We start from the raw sequence: 18288 nt of genomic DNA, 5'->3' as shown, positions 1-18288 counted from the left end.
TGTGGGGGGTACGGGGTATTATGGGAACTCTCAGTTTTGCTGTGAACCTAAAACTACTCTAAAAAACGAAGTCTCTTTTTTCAAATAAAACTTTCGTTTTATTTATGACTTTAAAAATATAAAGATTCTTGAGAACACAGATTATTAGGCTCAGGAATTCACCAGTCATGGAAAGTTTAGGTGCTCATTGCCAACGTATGTGACGATCTGTATACTCGGGTAGAAGGCCAGTAGTTTGGGGGACTTTTAATTGTTTGGGTGCTCTGGGACTCTATGGCTGAGAAAGGATAAGGGAATAAAACCGGTCGGGAAGCTAATACTGAGAACAGAAGGCTGTAAAATCTGAGGCCAGCTCCTTTTTGTGAGGCCGGGTTTGTATGCGCCTTGATCTGCCTCTTTTCCTTTTAGTATCTTTATTCGGAATGAGACCAACAGCCCAGCGAATATCTATAAATAACCAGCCCACGACCGACTTGTCCCTCCTCGTTGCAATTGTCCAAACAAAGGAAAGTCGCTCATTCCCAGACCCGAGCCCCCCTGACCACGCCGAGGCCTCGCCAGCGTTCACGTCTCCAGAAAGAGATTTTAGTGGTTGCCGCACAAGAATCCTCAAAGGCGTCTTGAGCCCCAGTCCCTGGCCGCAATTTGAGGATAGAGTCAGCCAACCCTTTGGGAGGCTAAGAAGGAGGGAGGCATTTCTTAGTGCCCACGGGGCCCAAATGAGAAGCGGTCTGGAAGCACTTTGAACTTTTTGCAAAATCAGTGTCGGCATGACTCAAACTTGCTCCCCCACCCCATCACGGCAGTGCAAGAACTTGTTGAGATAAGGTCACCAGGGCCGCGAGCCCTTCCCCCACTTCCGTTAAGTCCTCCGCGAATTGGCCTTCTCCTCCTGAGAAACAGGGCTCCCAAGACCAACAGCCCGATCTGCACACAGAGGGGCACCTTCAGCCTCAATCTCCTAACCTCCTCTCCTGTGACCTTTGCCCTCTCGGTGGCTCTGACTGAGTCTCCTATTTGCTAACTACTGTGGGTTTCGTCCACTGGTTGCAATGAGGTGGGGCCCTCAGCGCGGGCCTTCCCCGAGTCCCCCCACTTCCCAACTCCCCTCAAAGTCTTTCTTCCTGCCCGCCCCCAAAGGGACTTCCTGCAGCAGGGACGTTTCATGGGCCTGACGCCTCTGGACCCTGATCTCAGTAGGACTTAGTCCCGTGCTTGGTTTAATATTCAGCTGTCACTGTCTTGAAATTCTTAATAAATTTTGACCAAAGGGGTCTCATTTTCATTTTTCAGGACATCCTGCAAATTATGTAGCTGTTCCCACATGCAGGTATCTCGGACTTCAGAACTTCTAAAAACGTACATAGGCCAATGACTTAATTTCTCTGTATCACAGTTTTCTTGGGTTATCAAGTGAATTCACTGACGTGCTTGAAAAGTGCTAAGCCCAGTGCATGCAGCTGGCGCTCAGCAAGTGCTGGGTAGGGGATTATTGTTTCTGCCTCTCTCCTCCCCTGAGCTGGGTCCCTCTTGCTCATCTCGGTTGAAGGGATTACCAGCCATTCAAAAATATAATCTGCCAATTGCCGGCCCCTCCCATTCTTGCTCCCCACATCCAGTCCATTATCAGCTCCTCTTTATTCTGCATGTGAAATGTTTATTAAACTCTGGCCCTCCTTACCCCTCTGTTGCCAATGTGCAGATTCAGCTTACACGGATTGTCTGTCGCACGAGCTTCCTAAACTCTTTGCCTCCTCTCTCTTTCCCCTCCCAAATCAAGACCCTGGATTCAGCCGCTGAGATTGAGTCCGACTGGTCTAACAGGAGTTTACGCACATGTCAGTCATCCTTGAGGGTGGAGCATGCCCCTTTGAAGGCAGGTGGGGAGATAGATAAAGGCAACATGGGTGCCTACTTGCGCGCCAAGGCTCGGAACGCACCTTTTTGCGTGTAACCATCACGAGGACCCTGTTAGGTGGGTATGGCTCTCTCCCATAGTACGAGAGAGCGATCCGAGCTCAGAGAGATGGTATGGCTGGGGCAGTTTCACGGTGACAGATGTACACCCAAATCTGTCTGACCTGGAAGTACCCATTCTGCAGAAAAAGGACATTAGCAGAAAAACTGGTGAAGCCAGACCAGAACCTGTTTAAACTTAGCTAATGGTCATAAACCAACATTAGTTTCCTGGTTTTGATCATCGTATCTTAGGGAAAGCTGGGTGAGGCGTATACAGGAAATCTCTGCCCTGTTTTCTCACCTTAACTAGAAAATTATTTCAAAATAACAAAAAAAGTTTTTTTTTTTTGAAAAGAAATAAGTGTCTCCTTTTTCTACTATGTACCTTACCTGCCTTTCACCGAACGCCTTGATCGCCTTGTACAGTATAATTCCCACTTCTCACTGCTGTCCCCCCAAACACATGCGCGCACGCACACGCACGCACACACATGCACGCACGCACGCGCACGCACACGAGCACGCATGCTTACACAAACTCCACATGCGGTCTTTGCATGGAGAACGTTGCCCCAGATTGCTGCACCCACCAGCTCATACAGCCCAGGCTGTGACCCGCGCCAAGCATCAGCAGGAATTGTGAGAGGAGACAGTGGCAGGCACATGTGAACTGCAGGATAGCTGTGGCCGTCCACCCACCCCCTCTTTGGGGACCACCCCCTCTTTGGGGGGCTACAAAAATGCAGCGGGCGTTAGGCGTTACTTGCCGCGTAGGCATTGCAAACGCCTCTCCCACCCCTCCCCATCCCCTGCATCACCCCCACCCCCCTCTCGGGGCTGGGGCTGGGCTGGCGTATAACCTTGACGATCCAGCCAAATGAGTTATGTGAGATGGAAACGTTCATTTGTTTGAGCAGATGGGTGTCAGCGCCGCTCTGTGAAAAGGTGGCGGGACGCGGCGTCGGCCCGGAGAGTTGCAGATGCAGCCAGGGCTGGAGCGCCGAGTGTGAAGGGAACAGGGAACGGTCTGCGAGCAGGAGCAGCCACGAAGGGAAAAGCCGGTGTAAGCGGAGCCCTCGCAGGAAACAAATCATTACCGCCCCCCCTCGCCCCGCCCCCCCTCTCGCCCCCCCCCCAGCCCAGTTTTTGTTTCAAGTCGAAGTTTTCGCATCTCTGATTTGCTGAGGGTCTGAAAAACCTGAAACTCATTATTTCTCGAAGTGTGGTCCAGTGACCGCCCACGTCAGAGTCACCCAGGGGCTTTATCCGTGGGACCAACCCTCCCCCCTCCCCCCGCCCACAGACCCCCACTTCCAGGGGCACAGGCCTGGGGATTCTGCAGTTTGCACAGGCTCCCTGGGTGACTGTCACGCACACCGCGGTTGGACCCCCGCTGTGAAGTGGTATCATCAAACTGCCCAGGGAAGTCTTCAAAACAAGTCAAAACAAAGCGAGAAACCTTGGGATTTGAGGTGGTTTTTGTTTTGTTTTGTTTTGTTTTGTTTTGTTTTGTTTTGTTTTGTTCTTTCTACTTTCCTCTACCCTTTCGGATTTTGTGCAAAGAAAGTTATTACTTTTGGGGTCGGAAGTAAATACATACAAAGGATAAAAAGATAGCACAAAGAGATTATTTGTGCATTAGAAGCAAAAGGCGGTTTGGAAATCTCAGGAATTTCCAAGACAAGGAGCGTCCCTGTCCTTGGCACTGAACTTTCTGTCTAGCTTCTTCTCAGACACCCCGCTCTCTCTCCCCGCTCCTCCCCCTCCCCCGACCGCCTGCCTTCTCTGAGTGTTACATCCAATTTTCTCTTGAATACATGTAGTGAGGAAACTCAATGACTTCCCAGGGGACCTCACTTATAGGGAAGAAGCACATCAGGAAGATTTATGGAACGTCTGTGAAATATGTGTGTAGAAACTCGTGACATTTTGATCGCTACCAAGGAGAAAAATGGACAGTTTCTAACCAGTCAGTTTCATGAGCATTTTTTATGGGTTCTTAAAATTAATTAATTTTCCCCCCCTTTGTTAGGAATTCTTGGCACAGACACAAGCCCTGGAGAAGGGAAACATTGCCCACGGCTGTATGTCCAAACTGTCAGGTTTTCAATCCCAGATCTCTGGGGGCAAAGCCAGATTTCACGTGCTTCCCACGAAGTGGGGAGAGCCTGTCAGTGTTCGCGAGGAGGGGAGTGTTATTAGTAGTATCGCTACCCAGCCTTTGTGCCACCGGCGAGCATCACGGGGTCCCAGACAGGCTCTTCCCGGCGCTGTCTCCGCACCCAGAGCCATGTTTAGGGTGCAGAGGAGCTGAGACGTTTGTCATGCCTCTCCAGGCCACCCACCCCCAGCGCCCTTGTCAAAGGCGGGAGCATCGGCCGGGCGTCTGGTTTTTCTCAGCCTCACAGGTTCCATGCCCTGGAGTCTGCAGCCAAAGACAATGAGCCGAGCGGAATTTCCCCGACTGGAGGAGGAGGAAGAGCTCTTGGAGGGGAATTTTGGCCCTACATCCTGCCTTTGTCACTCACTCTGTCTCGGGCGCCTCCTTAGCCTCGGTCTCTTCATCTGTGAAAGAAAAATCCGGAGCATCTGCTCTAGAGGCCTGTGATGAAGACTGAGAAAATACGGACATAAATAGTTCTCGACCAGTAGCGACTTTGCCCTTCACCCCACCTCCCGCCCCCAGGGGACATTTGGCAATGTCTGGAGACATTTTAGGTTGTCACAACGTGTGGGGGAGGGGAGCAGCGCTGCTGGCGTCTAGTGGGTAGAGGCCAGGCAAGCTGCTAAACACCCTACAATGCACAGCACAGCCCCCCACAACCAAGAGTTGTCCAGCCTAAATGTCAGTGGGGCCGGGCAAATAGTTGGTGACTAAAGTGATCATGAAAAAAGGGTGTGGGGAAAGGAAGACAGTTAGTGTGTTCAATAAATCTTAGCTATTTGTAGCAGAGTCAAAAATAATTGATAGTTGCTTCCTAGAATGCCTCGAAAGAGGGTCAGGCTACCAGCGAGCTCGGCTGGGCGGTGCGGTGATTGATTGGTGCTGTCTGCCACGGGCAGGGCAGGGGGCAGTGGCAGCATAAGTGCGCGGTGCTTTCTGACCCTGGACGCGGTGATGTCCAGCATCTGTTTCTACTCTGACATTCTGTGATTCTAGTGCTATGATTCTGCGAGTCTGTCGATAAAGTTCTGTAGTCGGCATTATTTACAGAGTCTTTAAGCGGCCCAGGCTCCTGCAGGCTCGCTCCGCAGGGCAGGCCGGTGAGCCAGGAAGACGGAGCCGGCGCTGTGCAAGGTAAAGCCTGCTGACCGGACGTGAGGCGGGTGATGTGGCCACGCCCCACTTACCTCCCCACCCTCCCCCCCAAAACGTTCCCCATCTCTCCTGGGCTAAAACTTTTATTATTAGTCACTCCATTGGATTCAAACGTGGTCTCCAGGAGGCCTTTGTTTAAATACACAAATGTTGCCTAACAGAAATTGAGCACGCAATCCGTGCTGATGTGTTAACCTGCTAAACTCGTTGTTGCTCAGTGGAACTGAGCCGAGAGGGCACGGGGCGGGGGAGGTGGTGCGTGCGAGCAAGCGAGGAGGGTCAGGCGGTTCTGGCTGGCAGGCAGGGTCACTGCATCGCCCAGCTCCAAGAAGCCGTCTTTACGCTGCATTAGGATGGCCGACTTGTCCTGGGACCTTCCTCCCTTTAAAACCGAAGATCCCACATTCCAGGCACTCCCTCCTTCCCGGGCAAACCAGGACGCTGGTTACCGAACCCACGTGACCCAGCAGGAACTGTGTCGTTCCTCGTGTGGCCTCCGGAATCCTCTTCCTGGACCTGTTCTGCCCTTGCTCGTGAATCCTCTGTGGCTCCCGAGGGCCCCCCTGCTCCTCCCCAAGCAGGCCCCAGCCTTGCTCCCCAATGTCATCTGACCCGCCGCTCTCCTGCCTGGAGTCTCTTTCCCTAGTGACCACAGTGGACACCTTCCATGCGTTCTTCTCCTTCCTTGGGTTAGGGAAAGAACTTTCTTGGGCGGTGGGGGGCGGAGGCCACTTCTTAGAGTGTATTCAACTTGCGTCAGTAGCGAAAGAGTGCCTGAGCCCAGCCTTTGTATCATACAACTCATCCGACACCCCTGGGGGGCTGGGGATAGGAACATGGCTACCACTTTTTGTTAGGAGGGACCCTATTTGTCCCAGAGAGCCGTGGGAACACTTGGAGGATGAGGGTGAAGCCACGAGGCACATGGAATGAAAAAAAGGACTTCCTTCCTTCCTGGCCTCTTAAGCTTTTCAGAGTGGTTTCACATGCATCATTCCACAGACTCTTCGTGTGTCTGAGGAGCAGCGTAGGTGGGTCAGGCCCAGCTGACAGGTGCAAGGCTGAGGTCCCGGGCAGAGGGCGCTGTGCTCAAAGTTTTGTGGATGAGGAGGCGCAGACAAGTAGTGTTTAGTGCCCCTAGCACATGGGCGGCTGGACTGGAATTAAGCAAAGTCTTCTTCATCCTAGGAATGAATGAATGTTTTCATTCATTCCTAGGATAGCCGCTGAAGGCTTATTGTGTGCCAGGCTCTGTGTTCGTCTCATGGTAACGATTATAGCTAGGATCGCAGAGGGTTGTACTACCCACAAGTCCCTTTGCTGCCGCATTCCGTATGTGCCCACAACCACCCTTCGTGACGCCTGTCACTGTCCCCACATACAGGTGAGGACACTGAGACCGAAGAGGGAGAGACAACTCGCCCAAGGTTGCTCCACTCGTAGGTGGGAGCTTTGCCGAGGCTTGTCACGTGAGCCACTGTGGTCTGTCCTCTTGGAAGCAGAGGACCGTGCAACTTTTCTGAGGTCCAGCCTTTACCCCTACGACTCTCCCAGGTGCTCGTCCCCAGTGGGCAACTCTCCACGTGGTCGAGAAAGGAGACACACGTTGATGAAGCGTCTTCCGTTGGCCGGGCACGCGCACACACTTTCCCCAGACCACTTGGCAAAGCGGCTGTAGTTGTGTCCAGGAGAAATCGAGGCTCGGTGGGCTGAGGTGGCCGGCCAAGCTGTCCTGCAGGGAGTGGAGACCGGCCTTGCAGGGTGATGCCACATGACTCGCTTTCTCCGCTGGCCCTGGCTGTCCCAGAGGACAGGTCCTGTGACAGCCACAGGAGCAGTTCTCTTGCAGCTTGGTACGTGATCTGAAGCACAAAGCCTCGGGTCGGAGCCAGAGACCCATTCTCCCACCCGGTATAAATTTAGCACAGGAGGTGGAGAACCGACCCCGGGCCGACCGGGCTGCGTCCCACTGCCCATGACAGACAGCAGGTGGCGCTCTGGCCCCGGTTTAACAAGGACAGCGGGAAGGTGGAAAGGAGGGGGGAACCCGGAAAGCAAAACTAGTGGAAAACAAGGATTTGAAAGAAGAACAATTTGTTCCAAAACATTTGCCTTGTAACGGGGTCATCTATAAATTCTGGGATTTCCTGTTTGCCGCTGGGCAGGCTGGCCGGCGGGCAGGCCGCTCTGCTCTGCAGTCTGGAGGAGTCATTTCAGCCCAGCTCACGGGCTCCGGCCTCCCCCGGCCCAGCTTGGCTCTGAGATTTCCCGGCTTTTGTGCCCGTGAGCAGGATCCTGTGACAGCAGGTCTCCTTGAGCCTTGCTCCAGTTTCCACTGGGTGGGTGGAGGAGTGAGATCATGGTCATTTTTAAAGGAGAGGCTGTCGTCGTGATCTCCCTGTGCTGCCGGGCTCGTTTTGAGGCACAAAGTTAAGAGAAAAGAATGACATGAAAGAGACGGAGGTGGAGCCTTTTATTTTTATTTTTCAGAGCGACGAGTTTTTCCGCGTGCGGTGAGAACAGTGAAGATGGGCACTCTTAGCAAATTTCAAGTATACTGAGCAGTATTATTGACTAGCACAGAACTTACTCATCTTACTGCAAGGTGGTAGGTACCCTTTGGCCAGCATCTCCCCATCCCTCCTGCCCACCCCCAACCCCGTCCCTGGCCACCTCCATTCTGCTCTCTGCTTCGGCAAGACCTGCCTTCTCAGATTCCACATGTAAGTGATGCCATGCAGTCTTTGTTTTTGTATCTGCTTCATTTCACTTAGCATGGCGACCTCTGGGTCTCAGTTGTTGAAAATGGCAGGATTACCTTTTTTATGGCTGAATAATATTCCACGGTGTGTGTGTGTGTGTGTGTGTGTGTGTGTGTGTGTGTGTGTGTACACACCACATTTTCTTTAGCCTTTCTTCTGTTGATGGACACTGAGGTTGTTTCTCTATCTTTCCCTTTTGTAGAGATCATCGAATCTTAGGAGTCATAATTAATACATTATTACCTAATTATGAATCATGCTTCAATGCACATAAAGTTCGATTATCCCCTCAAGATCCTGATTTCATTTACTTTGGATATAGACCCAGAAGTGTGATTGCTAGGTCATATGGTATTTCCATTTTTAGTTTTTTTGAGGAAGGAGGTGGCCCTTTTAAAAGGAAGAGAGCTGTTCTAGTCTATATTGAAGATGGAAACTTTTCATTGGAAAAGAGAACTTTTTTTTACCAGCCCAGTAGAACTTCAGCTCCATCCATCCATCCATCTTCCCACCCATCCACTCACCCATCCACCCATCCACCCATCCACCCACGCATCCATCCATCCATCCATCCATTTGTCTGTCCATCCAATTGTTCGCTCATTCATTCATCAAACAACCATGGAGTTCCTACCACATGCTGTACCTTATCTTATTTCACTCCAAAGCTAAGCCTAGCCCAGCTCCATGGTCTCTTCCTAAGGCCAGTAGCACGTGGAGACCATGCAAGTAGCATCTGGAGACAGGCTCCAGAAGGTGAGCTCAGGATTCCTGGACAACCGCTGGGACCGTTAGTGAGGATTGCAACATATTTGGCCAAGGCGAGGGGTACAGTTTGTGGCTGAAAACAGAGTTTTTCTCTGAATAAGTCAAACGAGCCTGTCTGGGATCAAATCCACGAGAGCTGGACAATCTGGTCCCGGAAAATTAAAACAACATGGGTGCTAGCCTGCTACATTTTTGAAAACAGTATTTGTGTTGTTTTAATCAAGGACACCACCCGCCATCCACTGCCCTCGACGACAGGCTCTGAATCGAAAAGGGACAGAATTCATGAGAAAATGAAATAAGACGTGGGCACTCGGGCACAGACTCGTGTTCCTTTTCATCAGTTTTCACAATTTAAGTGCCTCTCTGTACCTCATTTTACCCTCCTGTCCGCTGGCTTCCGAGGACTGATGAGCCCATGCAAAGATAGCATCGTAAAGAACACAAAAGCAGTACTGCTCTTTCCATTTGTAGCTGAAGCCAGCCTGTTGCATTCTCCCCGCGGGCGGACTGTCCCTTTTAGCCAGGGTCTTGCTCCCTGCAGTGACCACGAGCAGCCGAGGGGTCAGCGTGAACCGCAGGCCGAGTCTGCATTTAACCATGTCTTGTTTTCTATATTCTGAGGCTCGGGAGGTCTCGGGGACCTTGCCACTGTGTAGGTTCGCCCCTCCTGTGGTTAGCTGATCGCTAGTGATAGTACCCACGCCTTCCACCCGCTGACCTCTGCCTTTATGCCCTTTCACACTCTGACTACTGCCCGCCTGCCCGCCTCCCCCCAGGGCACCCAACCCCCAACTCAGGACGGCCCCTGCAGCCCCGGGCCCACCGAAATTACTCAGACTAGCCCATGTCGGCCTGCTTACCCCGCCTCACCTGTTCCTTCCTGCGAAAACCGCAGGAAACACCCTCCCCCCCCCCCCCCCCGCCCCCACGCCCCCTCCCCCCCCCCCCCTCTGCCCACTGACCGGCACTGGCCTTCCCCGCGTGGGCCCGCCCGCTGGGCTGCGCCTCCTCTGTCTCGGGGTCTGAGGGGAGGACAGACGTCTTCCGGCACAGCAGTCGTTTCTGTGTCCTAAGGCACCCGATTGAAACAAATCCCGGGCACCCTTAAAACGCTGAGGCAGGTCGCTGTGCTCTCTTACCTGTGGTGGGGACAGCGACGTTCGGTGGGGGGGTGGGGGGGCTTGACCGGGTGGCAGAGCTGGTTGCCCCACCTCAGGTAGTACCTCTCCCAGGTCCCTCTTTATCCCACTTTCTTTGGTCTCTTTTCTTTGTGACACTTGTTTGCATTGGAAATGGCTCGTTTTTCTCTTCGCCCGGCTCCTCCTACCAGAACGAACGCTGCTGGTCAGCCAGTGTCTGGCACGCCGCCCGGCACGCAGTAGGTGCTCATTTAACGCCAACACGCCTGGGCCTTTCGGGTGCCTCTTCTATGAACTGGATGGATTCGGCCGCTTTACAGATCGGAAGCCGTGCGGGGAGCCCGCCGTCCCTCCTGCTGGCCTGCGAGGCTTCATCCTTGCGTGGAGGCTCCTGTTCGGGACACTCGGGCACCTGAGAAATGTTAGCGACGTGAACGATGTGCTCGCGTGTGGCAGGTGGGGCGTGATCTGCTGAAGCCAATGATGGCTTCCGGTGACGCCAAACCTGTTCTGGAAGTGAGTGAGAAGGCGAAGCAGTCAGGGACCTCGGGGCCCATTGGGCCACCTGCCCAGTGACGTCTGGCGGGCGGCTCAGGGCGTCAGAGATTCCTGGAAGTTGGGCCCTCCGGGCTCGGAGCGGCCCCCCCCCCCCCACACACACACCTCCCCGCCCCTCTCGGAGCCCCTCCCCCACAGCAGCCCTGGGTCCTGGAGCCAATGTTGTCTTGTTCCTTTGGCAGAATCAAGTTAAGAGGCTTCTCCCGCTGCCAGAGGCTCTCCACGCGTGGATTTATCGAGCCCCTGCTTAGCCGTGGCGTGAGGCTGTGACCCGTCTGGGACGCTCGCGTGTGAATTCATTCGGCAGATCCTCTCGAGCGTCCAGTCTGGGCCAGGTGCTGTGGAGGCCATCGGCGAGGGGGCCGACTCTCACAGGGGACCGTGCCAGGCCGAGCACACACAGCACAGGGTCCGCGGGAGCCTGAGAAGAAGGCTGGGTCAGGACAGGCTTCTTAGGGGAGAAATGCTTCTGTTGATACTCGGGTTAATGGTTAAGTTGTAGGTTACAAAACCTCAACTCAAACAAGCTTAAGCCATAAAGAGAATACATTGGCTCAAAGGACGGGAAAATCCGGAAGTAGCTGGCTTCGAGCAGGACTGGATCAAGGTGCTTATTAAACGAGGGCTCCATCTCTGGGTGCTGTTTCTCACTCTGCACTGGCCGCATCTCCTCTGACCATATGCAGGATTTACCTTACCTGGTAGAAAAGCTAGGATTCAGAAGTTCCCAGTTCCTATTCTTCTCCTTTCATTCGTATATTTACTTAACCAGTATTTACTGAGTGGTGAACGGGACAGCTTCCTACATATTTGTCCTACAGATAAACTTACGTTTGTGTGCCAAAGACACATGTACAAGAACATCATTATAACATCGTTTACACTACCCAAAGCCCGGGAACAACGTGGCCACCAGTAAGGAATTAGTTACATAAGTTACGCAATGGCAGACCGGACAGCCCTTCAGAAGAGGGAGCCAGATCTATATCAATCGTTCTCGCTAAGGGCCACTTGATCCCTCCTCCCTGCAAGGACGTTTGGCAATGTCCGGAGACACTTTCGGTTGTCACAGTTGAGGGGAGAGAGGCAGCACTAATAGCGTCCAGTGGACTGAGGCCAGAGATGCTGCTAAACCTCCCACAATGCACAGCACGGCCGCCGCTCCAACAAAGACACCCGAAATGTCAACAATAGTGCCAAGATCGAGGAACCATGATCTATATTTATTGACACAGAAATCTAAGATGTTGTAAAAAAAAAAAAAAAAAAAAGCCTAAAACAGGGAACCTATCTATATATGTGCTCATATATGCATAGAATTATCTCTGGCGGAATGGGGAAGGGTGAGCTGTGCCTAGCGAAAGCTTGGTGGAGAGGTGCAGAAGAGAGATTAAGGTATCTCTATATAGCTTCTTTACCGTTTAACTATTTCGAAACCACATACGTGTGTGCTCATTAAAAAATTAAAGTAGAAAAAGTGCGAAAGTCTGCCCAGACCTCGTCACGTTGACCGCCTGGCCCCGTCCTAGCCGTGTCTGTTACTCTTTGAGATGAGGAGGTTAATAGCACCCCACAGCGGGAACGGAGATCGTTGACTCTCAGGAGTCATCCAAGAGGCTGTGGAAATGCCGGATTAGATGCATTGAAATGGATCTTTACCAGAGGACCTCTTAGAGCCTTTAATGTGAGAGCAGGCACAGCACATCTCAGACGCGATGCAGTAAACAGAATCGGCAAATGTCCTTGACTCCTTCGTGAGCTTTCTAGAGCTGCCCCGGCAAACTGCCGTGAACTGGGAGGGGGCTCGAAACGACAGAAATGTATGTACTGTCTCGCAGTTTGGGCGGGCAGAGTCTGAGGTGTTGGCAGGGCCGTGCACCTTCCGAAGGCGCTACAGAAGTCTCGAGTGCCCCTTCCCGGCCTTGGAAGCCTCTGGCCGTCCTGTGCACTCCTCGGCCTGTGGCTGCATCACGGCAGCCTTCGCCTCTGTCCCCACATGGCTGTCTTCTGTGTGCCGCTGTACGCCCTCTCCTCTTCTGACGAAGACACCAGGCATGTTGGACTAGCCGCCCCCCCACTCCAGCGTGACCTCATCTTAACTAATTACGATTACTCTACCTCCAAATAAGGAAACATTCTAGGAGTTAAGACTTCAACATATCTTTTTTGGGGGGGAGGGGGGGGCCACAATTCACCTCATAATGACTCCTGAGCACATGCACTTATGTAAATAGCTTTTTCCTTTTCATTTCACCAGGCTACTTACTTGTTCTACTGATGATGCTTCAAGAAATGTGGACCTCGCGTAGTCATTTCACTTTACAGTCGAGGTCTCTGAGGCCCAGAGAGGGATAGTCACTAGCCCAAGATCAGATTAGAGGCAAGGCTGAAACTAAAATCTAAGTCACCTCCCTCACAGAGGAGAGTAGTGAGCCCTGTCTATCCTTGACAGGAGCTGCTTTTTGTATGTGAGGCTGTGATTCCCCGGTGATCAAGGACAACGTCCATCCACTAATCCACCCAGCTATCTGTCCACCCACCACCCACCCACCACCACTACTTTGTCGCCCAAAATGCAAGCAAAGTTACCTGGCAGAGCAACCCCCACTCCTGTGGATGTGGGTCTCATTCCCGAATGTTTCCAAGTGTGTCTGGGAACCCTAGGTTGTACGCGACAGAAAACATTGCAGATTGGTTGAAGGTAAGAGAGGGATGATGGACCAGGAGAGGCATGGCCGGATGCAGGAGCTCAAACAATGCCGTCCTCCGTGTCTCTTCTTCCTCTCGGTGGCGCTTCCCTCGTCTGGGCATCCTTCTCACATGCACGCACCCGTTTCGTGGTGGGAAGCATGCATCTCAGCATTTCCAGACCCATCCTTCTCAGATGCACGCACCCGTTTCGTGGCGGGAAGCATGCGTCTCAGCATTTCCAGACCCATCAGAATTAGAAGGAGAGTCTGCCCTGGTCCCAGGCCCCCACCATGGTCCTGAGGAGGGATCTGGTGGCCACATCCCAGAATCCACTCCCAGACCCAGGATGTGTCTGGTTCTCTGCTTGTCCGGACCTGGAGTGAGTGAGTGGGGTCAGCTCCACCTGGACCATGATGACTGAGAAAGGGAGGGGCAGTGGTTCCATTTTCCCAAAAGGTGTCAGTCAAACAAAACCCACTTGTCCCGTGCGGTGAGTTAGCTCTGCTCTCCCTTCGCAGTGGCGACCGTGCGGAGACGCTGCGAGGCTCTCGGCAGCCACACCCCCACTGTGGTGGGCCAGTTCGAACCGCACTCGGTTTGGTCTCCTCTGTGTCTCTCTAGTACTTCCATCACTCTACGAGGTGTTTACTTTTCTGCCCCCCACCCACACCCAGAGTAAACTCCTTGGGGGACCCTGCCTTATTCCCCTTTGCAAACTTAGCCCCCAGCATGGCAGGCACAGGGTAGGCTCCTATGGAATTGGGAATCTCTCATAGGACCAAGGATGTGGCAGGTACTCCATAAAAGTTTGCTGAATGGATGAGTGAATGATCGATTGCATGGATACATCCACGGATGATGGATTCGGGCGTGGATATGTGGGTAGATGGATGCATGGAAGGGTAGACGGATGGACAGAGAGATGGATCTATAGATTGATGGCTGGATAGACGAGTAGATTCATGGGCAGACGCATGAATGGACGGATGAGTTGATGGAGAGATGGGTGGACAAGCCGTGCTAGGGATGCATGGGTGGAGGGGCGGGTTGACCAAAGCGATTGCGCTCATCGCTCAGTCACAACCTCATACGCAAAGAACGGCGCCTGTGAAGGTCAAACGGCCGGCTGGTTCTCTTGCCGTCTGGCTGTTGGATTTCCGTGACAAAACCTCCTCACCTTCTTTCACACTGCAAAAGAGTTAACGCTCATTCGCCTAGTGAATTCCATTCTGATTCTGCCAGTCTTTTTTTTGTTTTTGTTTTTTTTTATTGAATGCCGTGATAAACCATACTGCAAAGGACAAGGGTCCAGGTGTCTGCTCAGAAAGAAAAGGAAACGGTTGAGAAGTAGGAGCTGCGTACCCCCTCTCTCTTCCTGCAGACAGACTCCGTCCACATGGTGGTGAAGACAGCTGGAGTAACCCTCAAGTCACGTCCTTCCGGCCCCGTGGAGCAAGGCAGCTCTCTTCCACCGGCTCGTACAAACCAAAAGGGCCCAGCCATCCTGGGCGCGATGCTCTGGAGGTAGCCAGGATGCCCGGGTTCTTGTCCTGGTTCATACTGTGACTCTCCTAAACACGCTGCCCTCGGAGACTCATTCGCTCTTAGCCTGCGTGCATTCGGATTGGAGTCGACCCCGCCAGGGAGAGTATCACGCTCCACCCCCTGCTCTCCTTGCTGTCGCCTTCATACCTCCTGGGAAAGGGGCCCAGTCAGCAGTCGGTCTTGGAGGGGCACCCTCTTGGGAAATCAGCCCAGAGGGACCACCCAGGCTGGGTGGGGGATGGGGGGGCAGGGGCAGCAGGGTTCTTAGGTGCCAGGCAGCCCTCTGGAGAGAGAGCGCCCCCGCCTAGCACTGCAGATCCACCACCTGCCCGAGGTGTCAGCTCTTGCGAGGCTCAGTTCAGTAGTTTGCTGGGTGCTAAGCAGAAAAGCTGTTTACCGCCCCCTCTGCCCTGCTCTCCACGGGGCGCCGGACAAAAGCAGCCGTGAGTGTGAGTTCAGCCCCTCCTGCGTGCCAGGCCGCCTCCTGCCCCTGTGAGACAGCTGTGAATAGCCCCACTTAACAGACGAGAACACGAGGCTCACAGAGGTTGGTGGACGCACTTGTGCTTATATGCAGCCTGTGAGTGGTGGAGCCAAGCCCCAAGCGCCAGGGCTTCCTGCAAGTTCCCAGTGGCCCCTGTGGCCCGTGCTCACCGCCGGGGTATTTGGAGTTTAATCAATGAAAACCTCACTTAGCTTTTAATTTTCTCTATCAGCAATTTGTGAGCCATCATAGCCTATAAAGGGGAAAAATAGCCAATGGAAACAAAAATTGATGCTAAAAACTGGAAACGAGTCAACGTTAGCACTTCTGTGCCCTTTCCGTATTGGCTGCTGGAATTGAATAAAAAGAACGGGCCCTGAGCAGGTGTGATCCGAGGATCCCTGAGCACTCCTGTCCCCTAACGACTCCTTCAAGTTTCTGAGGTTTTGCCTGGAGTCCTTCCTCATGTTGGGTCTGAAATCCTTTTTTGGTTTTCCAAAGACTTTAATTAAAATGACGATACCTCTGAGATGGTCATATTAAACTTCGAGCCTATGGTTCAGCTAAAAGCTTAAGTAAAGGAGCAGAGAATAAGGCCTTCGGGAAAGGGACACAGGATGCTCTGAGGGGGGCAGGGAGCTGAGAGACCCTGAAGAGGTGACCCAGTTTGCCTCCGTCGTGACCTCACCGAGGCCCAGCTGGAAAGAGGGAATATTGCGTCCGCTGTTTATCGGTACATTGCAGCAGCTCCCTCTGACATGTAGAAGCTTAAAGCAACAATAAACATTCGTTCTCACGTGATTGCTGTAGGTCAGGAATCAGAATAGCTTAGCCAGGTGGTTCTGACTCCAAACCTCTCCTGAAGCTTGAGGGTGCAGGTGAGATGTCAGTCGGGACTGCAGTCTCATCTGAAGGCTTGGCCGGGGCCCGAAGGATCTGGCCCAAGGTGACTTACTCCCATGGCTACGGGCAAAACGATACTGGCCGATGTCAGGAGGCCTCAGCTCCTCACTACACGCACCTCCCCACGGGGCTGCTGAGCATCCTCACAACGTGGCGACGACGGGCTTCCCTCAGGGAGGGAGAGAGAGAGAGGGGAGAGGAGAGGGGAGGAGATTGCGACCTCGCCCTTAGCAGTCGCACTCCTCGTTTCCGCAATATCCTGCTGGTCACACCAGTCGCCGTGGGAGGGCTGCCTTGGATGCCAACTCGTAGCTGCCACACTCATCTTTATTTCACAGGTGGTAAAACAGAAGCGTGGATTGCTCCCCCGAAGGCACCCCAGACTTTCTGCGAGGTGGGCCCTGTGTCTGGCTGTCCGCTGCGGCACCCCTGGCGGCACCTCCGACCGTGCCAACGTTCAGCGGCTGTTCAGTGAACGCTCGCCGTGGGAGACTCGTGCGCGATACGCGCTCGGGATGACACAGTGGCTGTTGAAACGCGGTCCCTTTTACTCACTGTCCCGTCGGCTGTCTGGAGGGAGCAGGGATTGAGGAACAGGATTCTGCGCTGCTGGATTTCCCATATCGTTGGCTTTTGGGGCGTGCATGCGTCGCTGCGGCTTATTGTTCACCGAGTCCTCTGTTTCTTTAAGACCCGAATCTTCTGGTGTGCTGTTGAAGGGAAGGAGCGTGCAGAACCTCCCCAGGGAGGGTCCCTCCCCTTCTGCAGATGATAAAAGGGTCACTTTAATTGAAATAGAGTTATAACTGGTTGCCAGATTTAAGCACAGGGCCTCTCATATGTCAAAACCTTGGAGCAGAGAGATTATATATACGGGCGGCGTATATATAAGTGTAGGTATAATTTATGCAATATTTCTCCTATTCGCGCTCCTGCTTAAGCTATCCATTAAAGGCCATCACATTAATTTAATTGAAAAATTCCGGGGAATCATATTAGTTTTTTTCCCATTAAATTAACATTACAACCTTTAAATAGATGTCCTGCACGCCCATTGTTGCTAACAAAATTATTATGCAAATTGAAACCTGGCCTTTCTGGATTCAACCACCGGCTTCCCACCGCCCTCCTCCTTCCGTGACCCCGTTAATTTAATTGCCCTTTCCCCATGTTCCCAGGCCACAGAGGTGGGACTGGAACCCTGGCCCGAGCCAGAGGCTCCGTGCAGGGATGCGAGGGCCTGGTCACGCTCAGCACCGCAGCTCTGAGCTCCAGACCCTGGTCTCCAAGGCCCTTGTGAAAACATTCTTATCTCCAGGAAGAAAAAAAGGGTGGGCCGTCCCCTCCGGGCCCCTTGGTGGCCAAAAGTGAGCTTAGGATTAGAGAGCATGGATGTGTGAGGCAGACCAGCTGGGTCTGAAATCGGATTCTGCCTCTTAGTGACTCTGGGATTCTTAGCAAGTTTCCTAACCTCTGTAAAACCAAGAGAACCACCCCTTGTTCAAGCAGGACTTGAAACTGTGACCAGCACCTGCACCAGACAGGCACTCGTGAGGGGCCGCTGTTGTCTGTCATTTATCACTCATTCATTCGCCCATTCATGTGGGAAATCATTCCAGAGCCCCGATCTGTGCGAGTCACTCGGACAGATGACCCAGGTCTCTGATCTCCTGTAGCTCCATATGGTGGGGGAGGGGGGAAGGGGGGCGGGGAGCAGCCTGGGGTAGACAGGGGATAAACAGGTAAATAATATGATTACAGGTAGAGGAAGGTGTTATTGCCATTTAATCCAGCAAGTGATTAAAAAGTGAAAAGTGCCGTCTATGACCATGCCACCCTGACCATGCCTGATCCCTTCTGATCTCGGAAGCTAAGCAGGGTCGGGCCTGGTTAGTACTTGGATGGGAGACCACCCAGGAAGACCAGGCGCAGTAGGCATTTAAAAAAAAAAAAGTGTGAAAAGTGCCCCCTGTTCATCTATCACCCTGACTTGCCTGCTCTGGGAAGTAGAACCAGCTCTTTCCCACGGGCTGGATCAGAGAGGCCTGGTTAGACCCCGGGCCCAGGGGGAAGGAGCTCTCTCTAACCTGAGCTGGTAGGTTGCTGGAGCCAGCGACCGAGTGATTCCAGAGCAAGGAGATCTGATCTCTTCGTGAA

At 53.0% G+C, this 18288-nt stretch overlaps 1 pseudogene; it reads left to right on the top strand.

Moving 5' to 3' along the window:
- The first annotated feature begins 17950 nt into the window (after positions 1-17950).
- Positions 17951-18069, top strand: LOC118603330 (annotated as a pseudogene).
- The last annotated feature ends 219 nt before the right edge of the window (positions 18070-18288 follow it).

This window comes from Rousettus aegyptiacus, unplaced genomic scaffold (assembly GCF_014176215.1).
Source record: "Rousettus aegyptiacus isolate mRouAeg1 unplaced genomic scaffold, mRouAeg1.p scaffold_m13_p_5, whole genome shotgun sequence".
Taxonomy (NCBI): Eukaryota; Metazoa; Chordata; class Mammalia; order Chiroptera; family Pteropodidae; genus Rousettus; species Rousettus aegyptiacus.
This window is presented reverse-complemented; position numbering and strand designations above follow the sequence as displayed.